The 19,414-nt window shown below is 53.1% G+C and overlaps 1 protein-coding gene across 5 annotated transcripts in view; it reads right to left on the bottom strand.

Moving 5' to 3' along the window:
• ZNF385A (zinc finger protein 385A) overlaps positions 1 to 19,414 on the bottom strand; it is a 213,205-nt gene that overhangs the window by 60,945 nt on the left and 132,846 nt on the right. The window contains exon 1 of one of the 5 annotated variants that reach the window (XM_075591738.1): positions 14,183 to 14,342. The exons of the other annotated variants lie outside the window; for them this stretch is intronic. The gene's annotated coding sequence lies outside the window, so the exon portion shown is untranslated. Of the gene's footprint in view, positions 1 to 14,182; positions 14,343 to 19,414 lie in introns of those variants that run through there. 5 annotated transcript variants of the gene reach the window in all.

Raw genomic sequence — 19,414 nt, 5'->3', positions numbered from 1 at the left:
CCACACAAAAAAATCTACTCGCCACCTAGTACCAAACGTGTGCTGCTTGGGCCAATATTTACTCGCCTGGGGGTTAAATCCACTCGCCCGGGGCGAGCAAATGTATAGGTTTGTCGAACACTGTATATATATATATATATATGTAAGGATGTATATATATATATGTGTGGGTTCCGCGCTGTTACAAATGCAGGAAGCGCCATACTGTTCTTTTGCCAGTGAGGTCATTGTGTGAATAGTAAGGCTGCGCATGCGCGAGGAAAGTGCGCGAACGGCAACCAATCCGGCGGGACTTTGGGGGTTGAACTCTGAACTGTGAACTGTGGAGGAGTCAGCTGAGGCTGGGGACCAATAGGGTGTGAGACTCTGGATAGAGGAGAGACAGGAAGCGTGTGGGCGGACACACGAGTGAGAGAGGAGAAGGAGGAAGGTGGCGGAACCTCGTGTGTGAGAGCGGAGGGTCAGTGACCCTTCCGCTTAGGACAGATACATTCCCCAGCCCCCAGGAGTATAACCCCTGTCACAGTAGGGTGCCGCTTTTGTAGGGACGGCCGTAGCATTTAGGGAAGCATCCCATTAGTGCTGGTTCAATTGCAAGAGTTGTGGACGCCATCTTGGTCTGGAAAACAGACCGCACAGCAGAGCAGAGTGTCGGCGCAAGGCTGGAGCAACACTACGGACCCTTTGTGAAGTGGTGTGGTCACCGTAGTGACCGGGAGGTATTGTTAGTCATCAAGTGCACCTACACCGGTCACCAGGCGCTGATCCCGCCTCCCACTAACTAATTGGGGGCACGAGTGTGCCAGTAATTCATTGCATACAAGTACTAGTTGCAGGACATACTCCTTGGGAGAGTGGCAGAGCCACCTGTGTACAGGACATTAACCCTATAAAGGTGTGGCTGAGCCACAGTGTGAAATGCCTGATTATAAAGTATAAGAGTTATATGCATGTTATATGTTCGTTACCTTTTCGTATTAGCTAGTGTCATAGTAAAAGGTTGCTTGTTGCACAATACAGTTGTATGTTTCTTACTCAGGGTAGATTCTCTACAATGGGGATCCTGGGTAAGTTGAGGCGTTGCACCATGATAATAGAGGGTAAGACCCCAGGCTCCCCAATAGCGGAGGCTTAGAGCTCCTGGAGCCACAGGTAGACCACAGCATCAGTAGTTCCTTTGTGCAGGGGTTCACAAAAAGGGCTACATATATATATATATATATATATATATATATCCCACATTCTAACACTTCTTCAGTGTTGGAGGGGCATGCACTGCATTGGAAAGTGATAATTAGCTTCCACCACTGATGGGATTAACCCAGCAACGCATTGTAAAGCAATGGGGAGGCATTACAGCTTTGTTCTCACTATAGTTTGTAACCACTATGGTTGCAGAGGGGCCTTCAATCCATTGCATATAAGAAGATGAAAAGAAAAAAAACATTAGGACGAGGAACAGTAATATAAAATAAGTCAGTTTATCGGAGCTCTTCGGATCGCTTGCTGTGCTAAATTCGCTTTGGTTGCTTATGTCTGAAACCTCCACTGCTCTCACCCCAAAGTCCATGCAGGCTCTGTTTATCTATGGAGGACAGCCTAGGGCAGAGCCGGGGGTCCAGCTGAGACAGATCAAGGCAGCGGTCAGCGGAAGAAGGGGGTTGAAAGGATGAGTCTAAAGAGTAACAACTTCTCTTCCACTCCCTCGCTGCAAGATAGCACCACATTCCTAAATCAAAACATTTCTATGAGAAAGCAACAAAAAAAAAACCCAGAAAAACAGTTCTGTCTTCTGAAGGCCAAATAATGTATTAACTAGTCCAACCCAGAGAGCTAGCTCAGCGATTTTCACGTCATCTGCAATGAGCATCTCAAGACTTTGCTAAGCTTCTCATGTCACATGCAGAAACAATGCACTGCAGGAGTCGTGTTACCTTGCTTATGACTGGATGATGTGAGGTATAGGTACAATGATCCTGAAGCTGTAAATATAATGATTCTGTAAGGCTCCGGTATAGGTACAAGGGGATAATAATAATAATAATAACACATTTATCTTAAAACTATGAGCAGAGAGCACACTTTGTATAATGTATCTATATGGAGTCTGTGATGTAGGTTTTAAGAAACTGGATGGCTCAAGTGATATGAGATGACTCCAACGGGCTTATTCTGTAAACAGTGATAGCACCCAATGGAGCTGTCTGGGCGATAGTGCCAGATCGGTGCTATTGCACCTTACAGAATAAGCCTCTAGAAGTAATGTTAAGTAATGTTAAGGAAAGTGAGGGCACTGGGTTTACAGACAGCTTGAAACCTCCAGCACCAAGGAACACTGGGTTTCTGCAGAGCACACAATACAAAGTTTGACACCTCAAGGAGTCAGAAGGATTGTGCCCACTCTCTGGGGCATACAGAGACATAGGAACCAATTGTCACCAAGACTCTGAGCTATTAGGTTTTTCAAGCGATAGTCCCAGCGATACAAAGTCAGTGACCTCTAGGATTCTAGGTGGTTGGGTAGCTCAGGGAATGAACCAGATAGAGGACCTTTTTTAAAGCAATAATCCCCCACAAGCCTTTTATGAGTTTAACTGCATGTTCTGCACTGAAATTTTTTTTGCTTTAGTGTTAAAAATCATGATTTTCTTGATCTCTAGAATATTAAAGGGCAACACGGGGCTTCACCTGGAGCCCCCAACCGTTGCCCCCCCTAGCAGCCCGCTCTCCCTCCCTCCCCTGTGCAGAGGCAGTGGAGATGTTGCTGGTTTGGATTCTGTCTTCTTCCAACTCCCTCAGCTGCCTAATGACAAAGATAATCACCAGTTCCCAGTGTAAGGAAGAGGAGTGGGACAGTAATCATCAGGGTGCTGGTATTAAGCAGCTGACTGGAGAGGAGAAGCTCCTACCCATGTCTGCCGCGTCCCTTCTGCCAGTGCACCATATATATATATGTGGGTAATGTGTGGCCCTTTAGAGCAGGGGTGGGGAACCTTTTTTCTGCCAAGGGCCATTTGGATATTTATAAAATCATTCGGGGGCCATACAAAATTATCAACTTAAAAATTAGCCTGCTATATTTGTCAAACATTTAATTAACTCACCCCTAATGTGATGTCTGGAAATGCTTCTCTTTGGGTGACTATGACTGACTGTGGGTTGGTGTCTGTATACACACACACATACACACACATACACACACACAGACACAGAAAATCGGGCAGGGGGGAGGGAAATCAGATTCTCAGACCCACTCTCAGACTCTCAGATCCACTCTCACTCTCAGAACCACTCACAGACTCTCAGACTATCAGACCCACTCACAGACTCTCAGACTATCAGACCCACTCTCAGACTCTCAGACCCACTCTCAGACTCTCAGACCCACTCTCAGACTCTCAGACCGACTCTCAGACCTACTCTCAGACTATCAGACCCACTCACAGACAGACCCACTCACAGACTCTCAGACCCACTCTCAGACTCCCAGACCCACTCTCAGACTATCAGACCCACTCACAGACAGACCCACTCACAGACTCTCAGACCCACTCACAGACTCTCAGACCCACTCACACTCTCAGACCCACTCACAGACTCTCAGACCCACTCACAGACTCTCAGGCAGACTCACAGACAGACCCACTCAGACTCTCAGACACACTCACAGACTCTCAGACCCACTCACAGACTCTCAGACCCACTCACTCTCAGACCCTCAGACCCACTCTCGGACCCTCAGACCCACTCACAGACTCTCAGACCCACTCACACTCTCAGACCCACTCACACTCTCAGGCCCACTCACAGACCCACTCACAGACCCACTCACAGACCCACTCTCAGACCCACTCTCAGACTCACTCTCAGACTCACTCTCACTCTCAGACCTACTGTCACTCTCAGACCCACTCACAGACAGACCAACTCACAGACAGACCAACTCACAGACAGACCCACTCACAGACAGACCCACTCACAGACTCTCAGACCCACTCACAGACTCTCAGACCCACTCACAGACTCTCAGACCCACTCACAGACCCACTCTCAGACCCACTCTCAGACCCATGCTCAGACCCACGTTAAGACCCACGCTCAGACCCACTCTCACTCTCAGACCCACTCACAGACTCTCAGACCCACTCACAGCTTCTCAGACCCACACTCAGACAGACCCACTCACAGACTCTCAGACCCACTCACAGACAGACCCACTCACAGACTCAGACCCACTCACAGACTCTCAGACCCACTCTCAGACCCACTCACAGACTCTCAGACCCACTCACAGACTCTCAGACCCACTCACAGACTCTCAGACCCACTCACAGACTCTCAGACTCACTCACAGTCTCTCAGACCCACTCTCACTCTCAGACCCACTCTCACTCTCAGACCCACTCTCACTCTCAGACCCACTCTCACTCTCAGACCCACTCTCACTCTCAGACACACACACACTCTTAGACACACACACTCTCAGACACACACTCTTTCTCAGACACACACACTCTCTCTGTCAGACACACACTCTCTCTCTCAGACACACACACACTCTCTCTCAGACACACACACTCTCTCTGACACACACACTCTCTCTGACACACACTCTCTCTCTGACACACACTCTCTCTCTGACACACACTCTCTCTCTGACACACACACACACTCTCTGACACACACTCTCAGACACACACACTCTCTCAGACACACACACTCTCTCAGACTCACACACACACACTCTCTCTCAGACACACACACTCTCTCTCTCAGACACACACACACTCTCTCTCAGACACATACTCTCTCTCATACACACACACTCTCTCAGACACACACACTCTCTCAGACACACACACTCTCTCTCTCAGACACACACACACACTCTCTCTCAGATACACACACACTCTCTCAGACACACACACACACTCTCAGACACACACACGCACGCACACACTCTCTCAGACACACTGACACACACACACTCTCTCAGACACACACACACACACTCTCTCTCAGACACACGCACGCACACACTCTAAGACACACACACACACTCTCAGACACACACACACACTCTCTCAGACACACACACACTCTCTCAGACACACACGGGGGGAATCTGATCGGGAGGGGATCGGAGCAGGTGCCCTCCGCAACTGCTGCTCGGTGTGTGGGGAGAGGACCGTGTAAGTGCGCAGGGGGGGATTCTGAGCAGGGGGTGATCGGGGAGGTCCGTGGACGTGCGCGGCGGGGGGGAGTGGTCTTGGCCACAAAAAACAATCTTGGCAGTATGCCAACACGAGGCAGCCAATCGGGAAAGGGGGAGGTTTTTTTTTCTCCCTCCTTTTCTTGCAGGCCCAGCGCGAGCGCGCGATGGGCCCCCTGAGTCACGGGGGCCGGACCAAATCATTTCGCGGGCCGTATACCGGACGTTCCCCACCCCTGCTTTAGAGGGATGAAGAGCCGCAGCTTGAGGTATATCATGTTGTAGACCAACGCAAAGTCTAGCCCGGATACTTCATATTTCTCACACTTTATCTACTGAACGAAGCCTTGCATTTTCTACATAACAAATACGAATACTGTAGATCCGGCCTGCACAACACGTGGCCCGCCGGCACTCACTGTGTGGCCCGCGGCGGCTCTCTTCCTCCTCCCTCCCCCGAGTCCGCTCTCCTCCTCCCTCCCCCGAGTCCGCTCTCCCTCCCCCGAGTCCGCTCTCCCTCTCCGCCACAAGCCGAGCCCGCTCTCCCCCTCCTCCCCCACAGCCCGCTCTCAATACTGCACGCTCTTGCAGTGCGGCACTTCCGGTGCCCGCTGCTTCCGATCGCGCGCAGTCCTGCCTGCTCTGCCGCCATGATCTGAGGTGCAGGGGGGTGAGAGGAGGTGTAGGGGAGGTACAGGGGCTGATGTGACGTGAGGAGATGCAGGGGGTGATGTGAGGTGCAGGGGGATATGTGAGGTACAGGGGGGTGATGTGCAGGGGGTAATGTGCAGGGGGAGGTGATGTGCAGGGGAAATGATGTGCAGGGGAAATGATGTGCAGAGGAAATGATATGCAGGGGGGTGATGTGCAGGGGGGAGGTGATGTGCAGGGGAAATTATGTGCAGGGGAAATGATGTGCAGGGGGGAGGTGATGTGCAGGGGAAATGATGTGCAGGGGAAATGATGTGCAGGGGGGAGGTGATGTGCAGGGGGGAGGTGATGTGCAGGGGGGTTGTGATGTGCAGGGGGGAGGTGATGTGCAGGGGGTGATGTGAGGTGCAGGGAGGGTGATGTGAGGTGCAGGGGGGGTGATGTGAGGTGCAGGGGGTGATGTGAGGTGCAGGGGGGGTGATGTGAGGTGCAGGGGGGGTGATGCGAGGTGCAGGGGGGTGATGTGAGGTGCAGGGGGGTGATGTGAGGTGCAGGGGGGGTCATTGGAGATGCAGGGGGGGGGTGATTGGAGATGCAAGGGGGGAGAATGATGGGAGCTGCAGGGAGAGAATGATGTGAGATGCACGGGGGGAGAAGGATGTAAGGTGCAGGGGGGGTGGGATGTGTGTGGTGTGCAGGGGGGTATTGTGTGTTTGATGTGGAGGGGGAGTATTATGTGTGTGGGTGAGGGGGACAGATGGGGGTATGAGAGATAGATCGGGAGTATCGCAAAGGTTGATAGTGAGGGGTTCTGGGGGAGATATGAGGATGGTGATGAGGGGTGCTGGGGGAGATATATGAGGATGATGATGATGATGAGAGGTGCTGGAGGAGAGATGATGATGATTTTACCCGTGCGGCCCAAATTTTTTTTCCTTGGAGCAGTTTGGCCCTTCCCGCTTTACGAGTTGTGTAGGCCTGCTGTAGATCTTTTAAAGTAACTAAAAAAAGTTAAATGCTTAGAGATGGCCATCAGCACAGACTACTGCTTTAAAGTCACAAAGCAGCGGGGGGCGTGTCCAGGATGTCGGCGAGGATGGTCGTGTGAGAGGAGAGCTCCACAGACCCTCGTATATAACTATCATTATAAACGCTTTCCCCCAAAAATTTTGACCCCCAAAACGCACTCCCTGGTTCGTGACACACACAGCAATGTCGAACAAACCGAAGACCCAGCTGTCCCAAGGGGTGACAAAGTTCTTTTCTCCTCCGCAACGGAGCTCCGATGCAGCTACTAAAAATCAAGATGGCGCCGGCTCAACCAGCGCACGCGGCACTAAGCAAGCGGCACCAGGTCGGGACCGACCTGAAGAGAACCTGAGCTCAGAAGAAGGAGTCACACGTGAATACATGCAGGAATTAATGGCCTCAATGCTGGACAAGCTGCACATCTCACTGCAAGCAGATTTAAAAGCGGCAGTGACAGAACTGAAGCAAGATATAACAGGCCTGACAGAGCGCACCTCAGCGCTTGAAAAAGAGCCCATCAAATTTAAAGATGACCTCCTACAAGTCTGTAGTGACTTATCTAAAGTCACGGTTAATCGCCGCAAGGAGCTGAGACCCCTGACCGTACTGTTAAGGGACAATGAAATCAAATGCAAGTGGGGATTTCCGTTCAAACTTATCGCAAGCAAGAACGGCAAATTTCTCAGCATCATGCACCCGGAGGAGATGACACAATTTGCCCGTGAGCTGGGCCTGAGCCCCCCTCCAGCTTGGAACGCCGAAACCTCCAGACCTCAAAGATCGGATACAGAGGAGCTCCCGATTAGAGTCTCCGAAAGATTGGCGGGACAAAAGCAACAGAAAAATAAATAAAAGTCACAAAGCAGCACACAAGGAAAGCCCAAATGCCCCATGGCCAAAGAGTGATTTTAGGGAAAGGCTAAAGCTGGTTTAAGGATTTAATCCTAGAGGCTGGATTATTCCTTCTGGCTAATCCGTACCCAGCAGCACTGTCCATTAATCTAATCCTCCTGGGGCTCGCTGCCTCTCGTACTTGCTTGGGTAGACAGGAGGCATATGGCAGACGCAACACCAGAGGTGCATTTTGGGATGCTTGTCAGGGAAAGGAAGGGAGTTTTCATGCTTTTGCCAGGACACCATTTTATACTTGTCAAGGGCTTGAGAATGTCTTCATGTAGTAGTAATGTTTTTGTAGCATGTACAGTATCATATTCATAGCAGATCTTACTGTTCCAAAAAGCTTACAATCTTACTCTAGCAACTGACAAACAGAAATCATGTGACTTGATTAAAGCAACATAGAAGTTCCAATGGGCATGAAAGCATAAATCCCACTCCAAAGATCTCTGGATTACCAACCCATCTATAAAAGTTCAAATAAATATAAAACTGTTCCTGTAAGTACAAGTGCGGTTAGCGAGAAAAAAACAACAACATTCATATTTGATGATGGTTGCATTGTTTTTCTGTTATTGTCATAAACACACTGGCTGTATGTCTTTATAAACAAGCGTCTAGGACAGGGGTGGGAAAAGTAAGTCCCGAGACCGGGGTGGTTGCCTGCGGCCCACCACAAGTAGGGACCCACTGCCCGGCTCCTATCTGTGGTGCAGGCGGAGGCAGCAGAAGCCGAAAGGGAGTCGGGACCAACTTCTGAAATCACTGCCTGGGTGGGCTCCCGCCTCCACCACCCGCACCACAGGTGAGGGCCTAGAGAGAAGGGAGAAGAGTTGGGGGGCAGGGGGGCCGAAGAGTGAGAGAGAAGGGGAAGAGTGAGAATAGGGAGAGAAGGATTAAAGTGAGAGACCTACCTTAATGTAGATTCTACATGGTGTGTGGCTCATAAAGCTTACCAAAGCTTGTCAAGTGGCCCTCCAGCCAAAATATTTGCCACCCCTGGTCTAGGATGTATAATGGGAGAAATGAGAAGAAGCAGATCTAATGTCTGTGCAAAGTATGGATGAGCCATTATAAATAAAGAGATTTACATGCTAGAGAATAGTGTTAAGATTGTATTTTTTAAATCAGTTCCTTAGAGGGACACAGCTATAACACTTGCTACTTTGTGCAAGGTACAACTGAAACACCAGGAGTTCATATTGGTACCTGAGACACACAGTTACAAGAGATGGTTGACTCAGCATCACATAAATCAGTCAAGTTAACAGCAGTGATCAAACTGCTGAGCCTTGGTAACACATGCAATTTAATACCAGGAGTCTCTTGAATTAATATACGGTCAAATATCCACTGCGTACAGGATTTGTGCAACTAACCAAAATGGTCATTGTCATAGGTCTCAAACTAAGGAGCTCACACTGCAATTTTCCCATGTCAATCAGGCTTGGCTCGCTGACAGTCAGAATGATGATGGAGATATGTGGCCTTTATTGGGATATTCTTGCAGGAAATGTACATTATGATACACATTTTGTGGTGGAGTTGGATCTCCAGCAGTGATGGCATTATCTCCTTCAATGTAAGAGGGTCTGCTTTGCAATGCGTTGTAGGCACCACTGGCTGTGAATTTAGTCAGGCCCGTTCTCTGCTTCATGACTCTGGCATCCTTCCTCCTTGGCCCCTAAATCCCAGTGACCCACACTGTGATCCTCTACAAAACACAGGCTCAGCACTTGCTTCCAATGAGCGGGGGAGGAGAAAGCTTTCAGGATATCAATAATGCGTCCTCCTGTGACACTGACACCAAAGAACTGAAGGTGGACAGAGGAGGAAAGAGGTGCATTGTATCTCACTCTTTGAAGTGCCACCTGCATTTCGAGTATTGAATCCTCAAACACACTCTTCTGTCACTGCACCACAATCACGCCTTTGCAGCCTACTCTGCTATTCACTGTACACAGCACTGCCACCACACATCAAGCCTACCCTGCTGTTAATCTGCTTTTCACTTTCTGCTATTCCAGTCCTGATATCCAAAAAGCATACACAGCCCCTTCTGCATTTCCAACACCTTCTGTTACCACAGTAATGCCTTCCACCTTCTCTGCTATTCCGTTACTGACCCCCCTCACTCCCTAAACACAAGTTTACACCATATCTCATTCACGTAGCAAACTCTGCTATTCCTGAAATAACCTCAATACGCCCAACCTCCTCCCCACACACACACACACACACACACATTGCTCTGTCACTGTTCCTCCATCGCACCCTAAAGCACCCCTTTTTCTGAGTATATTTGGGAACTGGTTGTTTTTGCCGCTCACATTACTCTGAAAGGTTTTCGTAGCCATGAATGAGTAATGAGGCGTACTGCTGCATCATGATATATTTATAACCCTCTGTTAACCCCTGCAACGCCTCTCCAGCAAAACGCCTCTTTCCTGCTAGCTGTGGGAGTTAAGTTACCATGTCATGACCACAGCTGCAGGGGACAGACACGAGACGTGGCTGGGATATAGGCAGAGGTGCAGGAAGAGACGTGGCTGGGATATAGGCAGAGGTGCAGGAAGAGACGTGGCTGGGATATAGGCAGAGGTGCAGGAAGAGACGTGGCTGGGATATAGGCAGAGGTGCAGGAAGAGACGTGGCTGGGATATAGGCAGAGGTGCAAGAAGAGACGTGGATGGGATATAGGAAGAGGTGCAAGAAGAGACGTGGCTGGGATATAGGCAGAGGTGCAAGAAGAGACGTGGCTGGGATATAGGCAGAGGTGCAGGAAGAGACGTGGCTGGGATATAGGCAGAGGTGCAGGAAGAGACGTGGCTGGGATATAGGCAGAGGTGCAGGAAGAGACGTGGCTGGGATATAGGCAGAGGTGCAGGAAGAGACGTGGCTGGGATATAGGCAGAGGTGCAGGAAGAGACGTGGCTGGGATATAGGCAGAGGTGCAGGAAGAGACGTGGCTGGGATATAGGCAGAGGTGCAAGAAGAGACATGGCTGGGATATAGGCAGAGGTGCAGGAAGAGACGTGGCTGGGATATAGGCAGAGGTGCAGGAAGAGACGTGGCTGGGATATAGGCAGAGGTGCAAGAAGAGACGTGGCTGGGATATAGGCAGAGGTGCAGGAAGAGACGTGGCTGGGATATAGGCAGAGGTGCAGGAAGAGACGTGGCTGGGATATAGGCAGAGGTGCAGGAAGAGACGTGGCTGGGATATAGGCAGAGGTGCAGGAAGAGACGTGGCTGGGATATAGGCAGAGGTGCAGGAAGAGACGTGGCTGGGATATAGGCAGAGGTGCAGGAAGAGACGTGGGTGGGATATAGGCAGAGGTGCAGGAAGAGACGTGGGTGGGATATAGGCAGAGGTGCAGGAAGAGACGTGGGTGGGATATAGGCAGAGGTGCAGGAAGAGACGTGGGTGGGATATAGGCAGAGGTGCAGGATGAGACGTGGCTGGGATATAGGCAGAGGTGCAAGAAGAGACGTGGCTGGGATATAGGCAGAGGTGCAGGAAGAGACGTGGCTGGGATATAGGCAGAGGTGCAGGAAGAGACGTGGCTGGGATATAGGCAGAGGTGCAGGAAGAGACGTGGCTGGGATATAGGCAGAGGTGCAGGAAGAGACGTGGCTGGGATATAGGCAGAGGTGCAGGAAGAGACGTGGCTGGGATATAGGCAGAGGTGCAGGAAGAGACGTGGCTGGGATATAGGCAGAGGTGCAGGAAGAGACGTTGCTGGGATATAGGCAGAGGTCAGGAAGAGACGTGGCTGGGATATAGGCAGAGGTGCAGGAAGAGACGTGGCTGGGATGTAGGCAGAGGTGCAGGAAGAGACGTGGCTGGGATATAGGCAGAGGTGCAGGAAGAGACGTGGCTGGGATATAGGCAGAGGTGCAGGAAGAGACGTGGCTGGGATATAGGCAGAGGTGCAGGAAGAGACGTGGCTGGGATGTAGGCAGAGGTGCAGGAAGAGACGTGGCTGGGATATAGGCAGAGGTGCAGGAAGAGACGTGGCTGGGATATAGGCAGAGGTGCAGGAAGAGACGTGGCTGGGATATAGGCAGAGGTGCAGGAAGAGACGTGGCTGGGATATAGGCAGAGGTGCAGGAAGAGACGTGGCTGGGATATAGGCAGAGGTGCAGGAAGAGACGTGGCTGGGATATAGGCAGAGGTGCAGGAAGAGACGTGGCTGGGATATAGGCAGAGGTGCAGGAAGAGACGTGGCTGGGATATAGGCAGAGGTGCAGGAAGAGACGTTGCTGGGATATAGGCAGAGGTCAGGAAGAGACGTGGCTGGGATATAGGCAGAGGTGCAGGAAGAGACGTGGCTGGGATGTAGGCAGAGGTGCAGGAAGATAACGGAGAGTGAAGCACAGAGCAGTGAAGGAAGACACTTGGAGAAAGTGGAAGAGTGAGAGAAGAGAGTATCAGACCCTGAAATGTATGAGCACACAGTTAACAATGAGGTAACAAAAAGCTAGTTGATTGGACGTTAGTGCGCTGTGAATGGCAAGTACCTCACGTCTCACCATACTGAATGTGGGCCAGAGAGAGAAGGAAGAATGTATCAGATAAAGTAAGAATATGTGGAACCCATACAGACTTAAATAGCAGTCAATTCAACTCACACTGATTCGGAGTGACTGAGCTATGCTCATTGGCAGCAGGCAGTCTCACTTTCTCACTCTCGTTACTTGAATGAAGTAGAATCACTGCTTGAAGTCAACAATAATTCATTCAAATGGCATTCAATTCTCCTCCTCACTTTTAAAGCTTTACACTCTTCTGCTCCTCCTTACATCTCAGCCCTAATTTCTCGCTATGCACCATCCCGACTCTTGCGTTCTGCTCAAGTATGTCTTCTCTCTACCCCCTTTTTATCTAAAGCCCTCTCCCGCCTTAAACCTTTCTCACTGACTGCCCCACACCTCTGGAATGCCCTTCCCTTCAATACCCGACTAGCACCCTCTCTATCCACCTTTAAGACCCACCTTAAAACACACCTGCTTAAGGAAGCATATGAGTAGCATTGTGGCTAATACAATACACATGATACATAAAGTTTGGCCCCCTGCAGACGCACTTACCTGAATGCCCTCCACTGTCTCTGTACGTTCTCCCCACCAATTAGATTGTAAGCTCTTCGGAGCAGGGATTCCTGTTATTGTGGCTAATACAATACACATGATACATAAAGTTTGGCCCCCTGCAGACGCACTTACCTGAATGCCCTCCACTGTCTCTGTACGTTCTCCCCACCAATTAGATTGTAAGCTCTTCGGAGCAGGGATTCCTGTTATTGTGGCTAATACAATACACATGATACATAAAGTTTGGCCCCCTGCAGACGCACTTACCTGAATGCCCTCCACTGTCTCTGTACGTTCTCCCCACCAATTAGATTGTAAGCTCTTCGGAGCAGGGATTCCTCCTATTCTACAATGTTACTTTTATGCCTGAAGCACTTATTCCCATGATCTGTTATTTGTATTATTTGTTATTTACAGTGGTTGACAAATCACCAAAAAATCTACTCGCCACACAAACAAATCTACTCGCCACCTAGTACCAAACGTGTGCTGCTTGGGCCAATATTTACTCGCCCGGGGGTTAAATCCACTCGCCCGGGGCGAGCAAATGTATAGGTTTGTCGAACACTGGTTATTTATATTATTGTCATGTGTATTACTACTGTGAAGCGCTATGTACACTAATGGTGATATATAAATAAAGACATACATACATAAATGCATTTATTTTTAATATACAACCCCAAAATCTCACTCTTTAGAATCCTGGACAATGGACCTTTTATTGTAAGGAAAATGAATGGAATATGCAGCCCTACAGTATATAGATCTTGTGAGTAACATAATATCTTCCTTGCTAGTTTAAAGACATGTCATTATCACAAGTCCTCTCTGACAGCAAGGGGGCTTAATGTAGAGCTACAAATCCACTGTGCTGCTGTAAATCTGTTAATGACACCCACTGATCACTGTAATAATGTATCTAATTAGCCCAGCGGTAAATGAAAAAAAGTTAACGTTAGGTGAGATGTGATGAGGTGAATGAGCAAAACTCTAGATAATAAAGAAGAGAGAGAAAAGAAGCAGAATAAAGTTACAGAAGGAGATGCACATCAGGTAAAAGAGAAAGGACAGATGAATGAAGATATAAAAAAAACAAATAAAAAAGGAGTAGAGAGAAATAAATGAGATGGAAGGAGGCGAGGTGGGGGTAGCGAGAGAAGGTAGCAGAAGGAGAAGAGAGAAAAGAGAGAGGCGTAGTGAACAGATGGAGGGAGAAGAAGCAAGAAGGAGAGGAGAATGAGGGAAGAGCAGAGCCGTATCTGGGAAGGGTGGAAGGAGCACCCAGTGTATTCTTACCCTTCAGGGATGGATCCCTGCATCCCCAGCGCCTGTGCGAGCAGAGAGCTGTGCAGCTCAGCGCAGCCTGAGAGCAGCGTGCACCCGCTCACTGCCGGGCAGTGCAGCCCTGTGATCTGTGCATCGCATGCAGTGTCACAGTGCGCAGCCCTCATTAACCCCCTCACTGCCGGGCAGTGCAGCCCTGTGATCTGTGCATCCCATGCAGTGTCACAGTGCGCAGCCCTCATTAACCCCCTCACTGCCGGGCAGTGCAGCCCTGTGATCTGTGCATCGCATGCAGTGTCACAGTGCGCAGCCCTCATTAACCCCCTCACTGCCGGGCAGTGCAGCCCTGTGATCTGTGCATCGCATGCAGTGTCACAGTGCGCAGCCCTCATTAACCCCCTCACTGCCGGACAGTGCAGCCCTGTGATCTGTGCATCGCATGCAGTGTCACAGTGCGCAGCCCTCATTAACCCCCTCACTGCCGGGCAGTGCAGCCCTGTGATCTGTGCATCGCATGCAGTGTCACAGTGCGCAGCCCTCTTTAACCCCCTCACTGCCGGGCAGTGCAGCCCTGTGATCTGTGCATCGCATGCAGTGTCACAGTGCGCAGCCCTCATTAACCCCCTCACTGCCGGGCAGTGCAGCCCTGTGATCTGTGCATCGCATGCAGTGTCACAGTGCGCAGCCCTCATTAACCCGCTCACTGCCGGACAGTGCAGCCCTGTGATCTGTGCATCGCATGCAGTGTCACAGTGCGCAGCCCTCATTAACCCCCTCACTGCCGGGCAGTGCAGCCCTGTGATCTGTGCATCGCATGCAGTGTCACAGTGCGCAGCCCTCATTAACCCCCCCCCCCCTTTTCGTCAAACCCCATTAACCCTTTAACTGCCGGTAAATTGTGCCTTTAACCAGATGAATCGCGGCGGCCGTGAAGAGCCAGATTAACCCCTTCGCTGTGGCAATGCACTGAGCTCAGAGCTATACATTACATTGGCCTCCACTGGTCAAATGCAGAACACCCCGCTCTAACATTAGCCCAGTCCCTGCGCCCTTCCACATATCTGTAACTTGGTATGTCCCGGGGAGACAGCGAGGCGCCCGGTAACGGGAGATGGCACAGTGCCGGCGTTCTGCAGGTGACTGGCACACAAGGAGTTAACTTCTGTTCAGGGCGGCGCGAGCTGCTGGCAGCTGGGTGTGTGGGAGGAGTTTGCTCGGAGCTCTGGCCACTAAAGGGGCGGGGCGTACCACCGAGTCTTAACCCCACCCGCACGAGGGCAGAGGTGTGACAGTCCCTGCAGGGCAGCTCTGAGCACGTTATAATGTCCAAGGGCCCTAAAGCACAGTAACATGCAGCCCCTTCCCGCACATACTGTACATATAATGTTAACAAGAAGCTCCCTGCACATACATATACATCATACACATGGCTTATCCCACGGGTGCTCAACTCCAAGACTCCCCAACAGGTCTGGTTTTATTTAGGATATCTCAGCTTTAGTACAGCTGGGTCAAAGACAACCACCTGTGCTGAAGCAGGGATATCCTTAAAACTTGACCTGATGGGGGGAGGGGGAGGATATTGAGGACTGGTGTTGGGCAGTGGATATTCGCACTTGAGTGTAAATAAAACATGGAGAGAGGAGGGAAGGGGGGGAGAGAGAGGAGGGAAGGGGGGGAGAGAGAGGAGGGAAGGGGGGGAGAGAGAGGAGGGAAGGGGGGAGAGAGAGGAGGGAAGGGGGGGAGAGAGAGGAGGGAAGGGGGGGAGAGAGAGGAGGGAAGGGGGGAGAGAGAGGAGGGAAGGGGGGGAGAGAGAGGAGGGAAGGGGGGGAGAGAGAGGAGGGAAGGGGGGAGAGAGAGGAGGGAAGAGGGGGAGAGAGAGGAGGGAAGGGGGGGAGAGAGAGGAGGGAAGGGGGGAGAGAGAGGAGGGAAGGGGGGAGAGAGAGGAGGGAAGGGGGAGAGAGAGGAGGGAAGGGGGGGAGAGAGAGGAGGGAAGGGGGGGAGAGAGAGGAGGGAAGGGGGGGAGAGAGAGGAGGGAAGGGGGGGAGAGAGAGGAGGGAAGGGGGGAGAGAGAGGAGGGGAAGGGGGAAGAGAGAGAGGAGGGAAGGGGGAGAGAGAGAGGAGGGAAGGGGGGGAGAGAGAGGAGGGAAGGGGGGGGAGAGAGAGGAGGGAAGGGGGGGGAGAGAGAGGAGGGAAGGGGGGGATAGAGAGGAGGGAAGGGGGGGAGAGAGAGGAGGGAAGGGGGGGGAGAGAGAGGGGGGAAGGGGGGGGGAGAGAGAGGAGGGAAGGGGGGGGGAGAGAGAGGAGGGAAGGGGGAGAGAGAGGAGGGAAGGGGGGGAGAGAGAGGAGGAAAGGGGGGAGAGAGAGGAGGAAAGGGGGGAGAGAGAGGAGGGAAGGGGGGAGAGAGGAGGAAAGGGGGGAGAGAAAGCAAGGTGTAAAAGAGGGGAGGGAGAGGGGAAAGAAGAGAAGGGGGGACAGGGAAAGAAGAGAAGGGGGGACAGAGGGGGAAAGGTGAGAAGGGGGAGAGGAGGGAAGGGGAGAGAGAGGAGGGAAGGGGGGAGAGAGAGGAGGGAAGGGGGGAGAGAGAGGAGGGAAGGGGGGATAGAGAAAGCAAGGTGTAAAAGAGGGGAGGGAGAGGGGAAAGAAGAGAAGGGGGGACAGAGGGGGAAAGGTGAGAAGGGGGAGAGGAGGGAAGGGGAGAGAGAGGAGGGAAGGGGAGAGAGGATGGAAGGGGAGAGGGAGGAGGGAAAGGGGGGTACAGGAGGGAAAGGAAGGGGGAGGAGGGAAAGGGGGGAGAGGAGGGAAAGGGAGGGAGAGAGGAGGGAAAGGGGGGGAGAAAGGAGGGAAGGGGGAAAGAGAGGAGGGAAGAGGGGGAAAGGGGGGAGAGAGAGGAGGGAAGGGGAGAGAGAGGAGGGAAGGGGGAGAGAGAGAGGAGGGAAGGGGGGGAGAGAGGAGGGAAGGGGGGAGAGAGGAGGGAAGGGAGAGAGGAGGGAAGGGAGAGAGAGGAGGGAAGGGGGGGAGACAAAGGAGGGAAGGGGGGAAAAGAGGGGGAAAGAGAGGAGGGAAGAGGGGGAAAGGGGGGAGAGAAAGGAGGGAAGGGGGAAAGAGAGGAGGGAAGAGGGGGAAGGGGGGGGGGAGAAAGGAAGGAAGGGGGAAAGAGAGGAGGGAAGAGGGGGAAAGGGGGGGGAGAGAGAGGAGGGAAGGGGGAAGAGAGGGGGGAAGGGGGAGAGAGAGGAGGGAAGGGGGGGAGAGAGGAGGGAAGGGGGAAAGAGAGGAGGGAAGGGGGGAGAGGGAGGAGGGGGGGAGAGAGAGGAGGGAAGGGGGGAGAGAGAGGAGGGATGGGGGGAGAGGGGTAAGGGGGGGAGAGAGAGGAGGGAAGGGGGAGAGAGGGGGAAGGGGGGAGAGAGAGAAAGGAAGGGGGAGGGAAGGGGGAGAAAGGAGGGAAGGGGGAGAGAGAGGAGGGAAGGGGGGAGAGAGAGGAGGGAAGGGGGGGAGAGAGAGGAGGGGAGGGGGGGAGAGAGAGGAGGAAAGGGGGGAGAGAGAGGAGGAAATGGGGGCGAGAGAGGAGGGAAGGGGGGAGAGAGGAGGGAAGGGGGGAGAGAGAAAGCAAGGTGTAAAAGAGGGGAGGGAGAGGGGAAAGAAGAGAAGGGGGGACAGGGGAAAGAAGAGAAGGGGGAGAGGAGGGAAGGGGAGAGAGAGGAGGGAAGGGGGGAGAGAGAGGAGGGATGGGGGGAGAGGGGGAAGGGGGGGAGAGAGAGGAGGGAAGGGGGGAGAGAGGGGGAAGGGGGAGAGAGAGGAAGGAAGGGGGAGAGAGAGGAGGGAAGGGGGAGAGAGGAGGGAAGGGGGAGAGAGAGGAGGGAAGGGGGAGAGAGGAGGGAAGGGGGAGAGAGAGGAGGGAAGGGGGGAGGGAAGGGGGGGAGAGAGAGGAGGGAAGGGGGGGGAGAGAGAGGAGGGAAGGGGGGGAGAGAGAGGAGGGAAGGGGGGGAGAGAGAGGAGGGAAGGGGGGGAGAGAGAGGAGGGAAGGGGGAAAGAGAGGAGGGAAGAGGGGGAAAGGGGGGAGAGAGAGGAGGGAAGGGAGAGAGAGGAGGGAAGGGGGGAGAGAGAGGAGGGAAGGGGGGGGAGAGAGGAGGGAAGGGGGGGAGAGAAGAGGGAAGGGAGAGAGAGGAGGGAAGGGAAGGGAGAGAGAGGAGGGAAGGGAGAGAGAGGAGGGATGGGGGGAGAGAAAGGAGGGAAGGGGGAAGAGAGGAGGAAAGAGGGGGAAAGGGGGGAGAGAGAGGAGGGAAGGGGGAGAGAGGGGGGAAGGGGGGGGAGAGGGGGGAAGGGGGGAGAGAGAGGAGGGAGGGGGGGGAGAGAGGAGGGAAGGGGGAGAGAGGGGGAAGGGGGGAGAGAGAGGAGGGAAGGGGAGAGAGAGGAGGGAAGGGGGAGAGAGGGAAGGGGGAGAGAGAGGATGGAAGGGGGAGAGAGAGGAGGGAAGGGGGAGAGAGAGGAGGGAAGGAGGGAGGGGGAGAGAGAGGAGGGAAGGGGGAGAGAGAGGAGGGAAGGGGGAGAGAGGAGGGAAGGGGGAGAGGTGGAAGGGGGGTGAGAGAGGAGGATGGGGAGAGGGGGAGGGAGGAGAGAGAGGAGGAAGGGGGAGAGAGGGGGGAAGGGGGAGAGAGGAGGGAAGGGGAGAGAGGAGGGAAGGGGGGAGAGAGGAAGGGGGAGAGAGAGGAGGGAAGGAGGAGCGAAGGGGAGAGAGAGGAGGGAAGGGGGGAGAGAGGAGGGAAGGGGGGAGAGGGGGGAAGGGGGGAGGAGAGGGGGAAGGGGGGGAGAGAGAGGGGGGAAGGGGGGGAGAGAGGAGGGAAGGGAGAGAGAGGAGGTAAGGTGGGGAGAGAGAGGAGGGAAGGGGGAGAGAGAAAGCAAGGTGTGATAGAGGGGAGGGTCAGGAAAAAGAAGAGGGGAAATAAGAGAAGGGGGACAGAGAGGGGAAGGGTGAGAAGGGGGGAGAGGGGGAAGGGGGAGAGAAAGCAAGGTGTGAAAGAGGGGAGGGTCAGGGGAAAGGAGAGGGGAAAGAAGAGAAGGGGGACAGAGAGGGGAAAGGTGAGAAGGGGGAAAGAGAGGAGAGAAGGTGGAGAGACAAGAGGGGAGGGAGGAGAGACAGGAGGGGAGGTGGGAGAGAGAGGAGGGAGGGGGGGAGAGAGAGGAGGGGGGGGGGAGAGAGAGGAGGGGGGGAGAGAGAGAGGAAGGAAGGGGGAGAGAGAGGAGGGA

Source organism: Ascaphus truei, chromosome 3 (assembly GCF_040206685.1).
Source record: "Ascaphus truei isolate aAscTru1 chromosome 3, aAscTru1.hap1, whole genome shotgun sequence".
Lineage (NCBI taxonomy): Eukaryota > Metazoa > Chordata > Amphibia > Anura > Ascaphidae > Ascaphus > Ascaphus truei.
The sequence above is the reverse complement of the archived record's forward strand: the minus strand, read 5'-3'. Positions and strand labels throughout refer to the sequence as shown.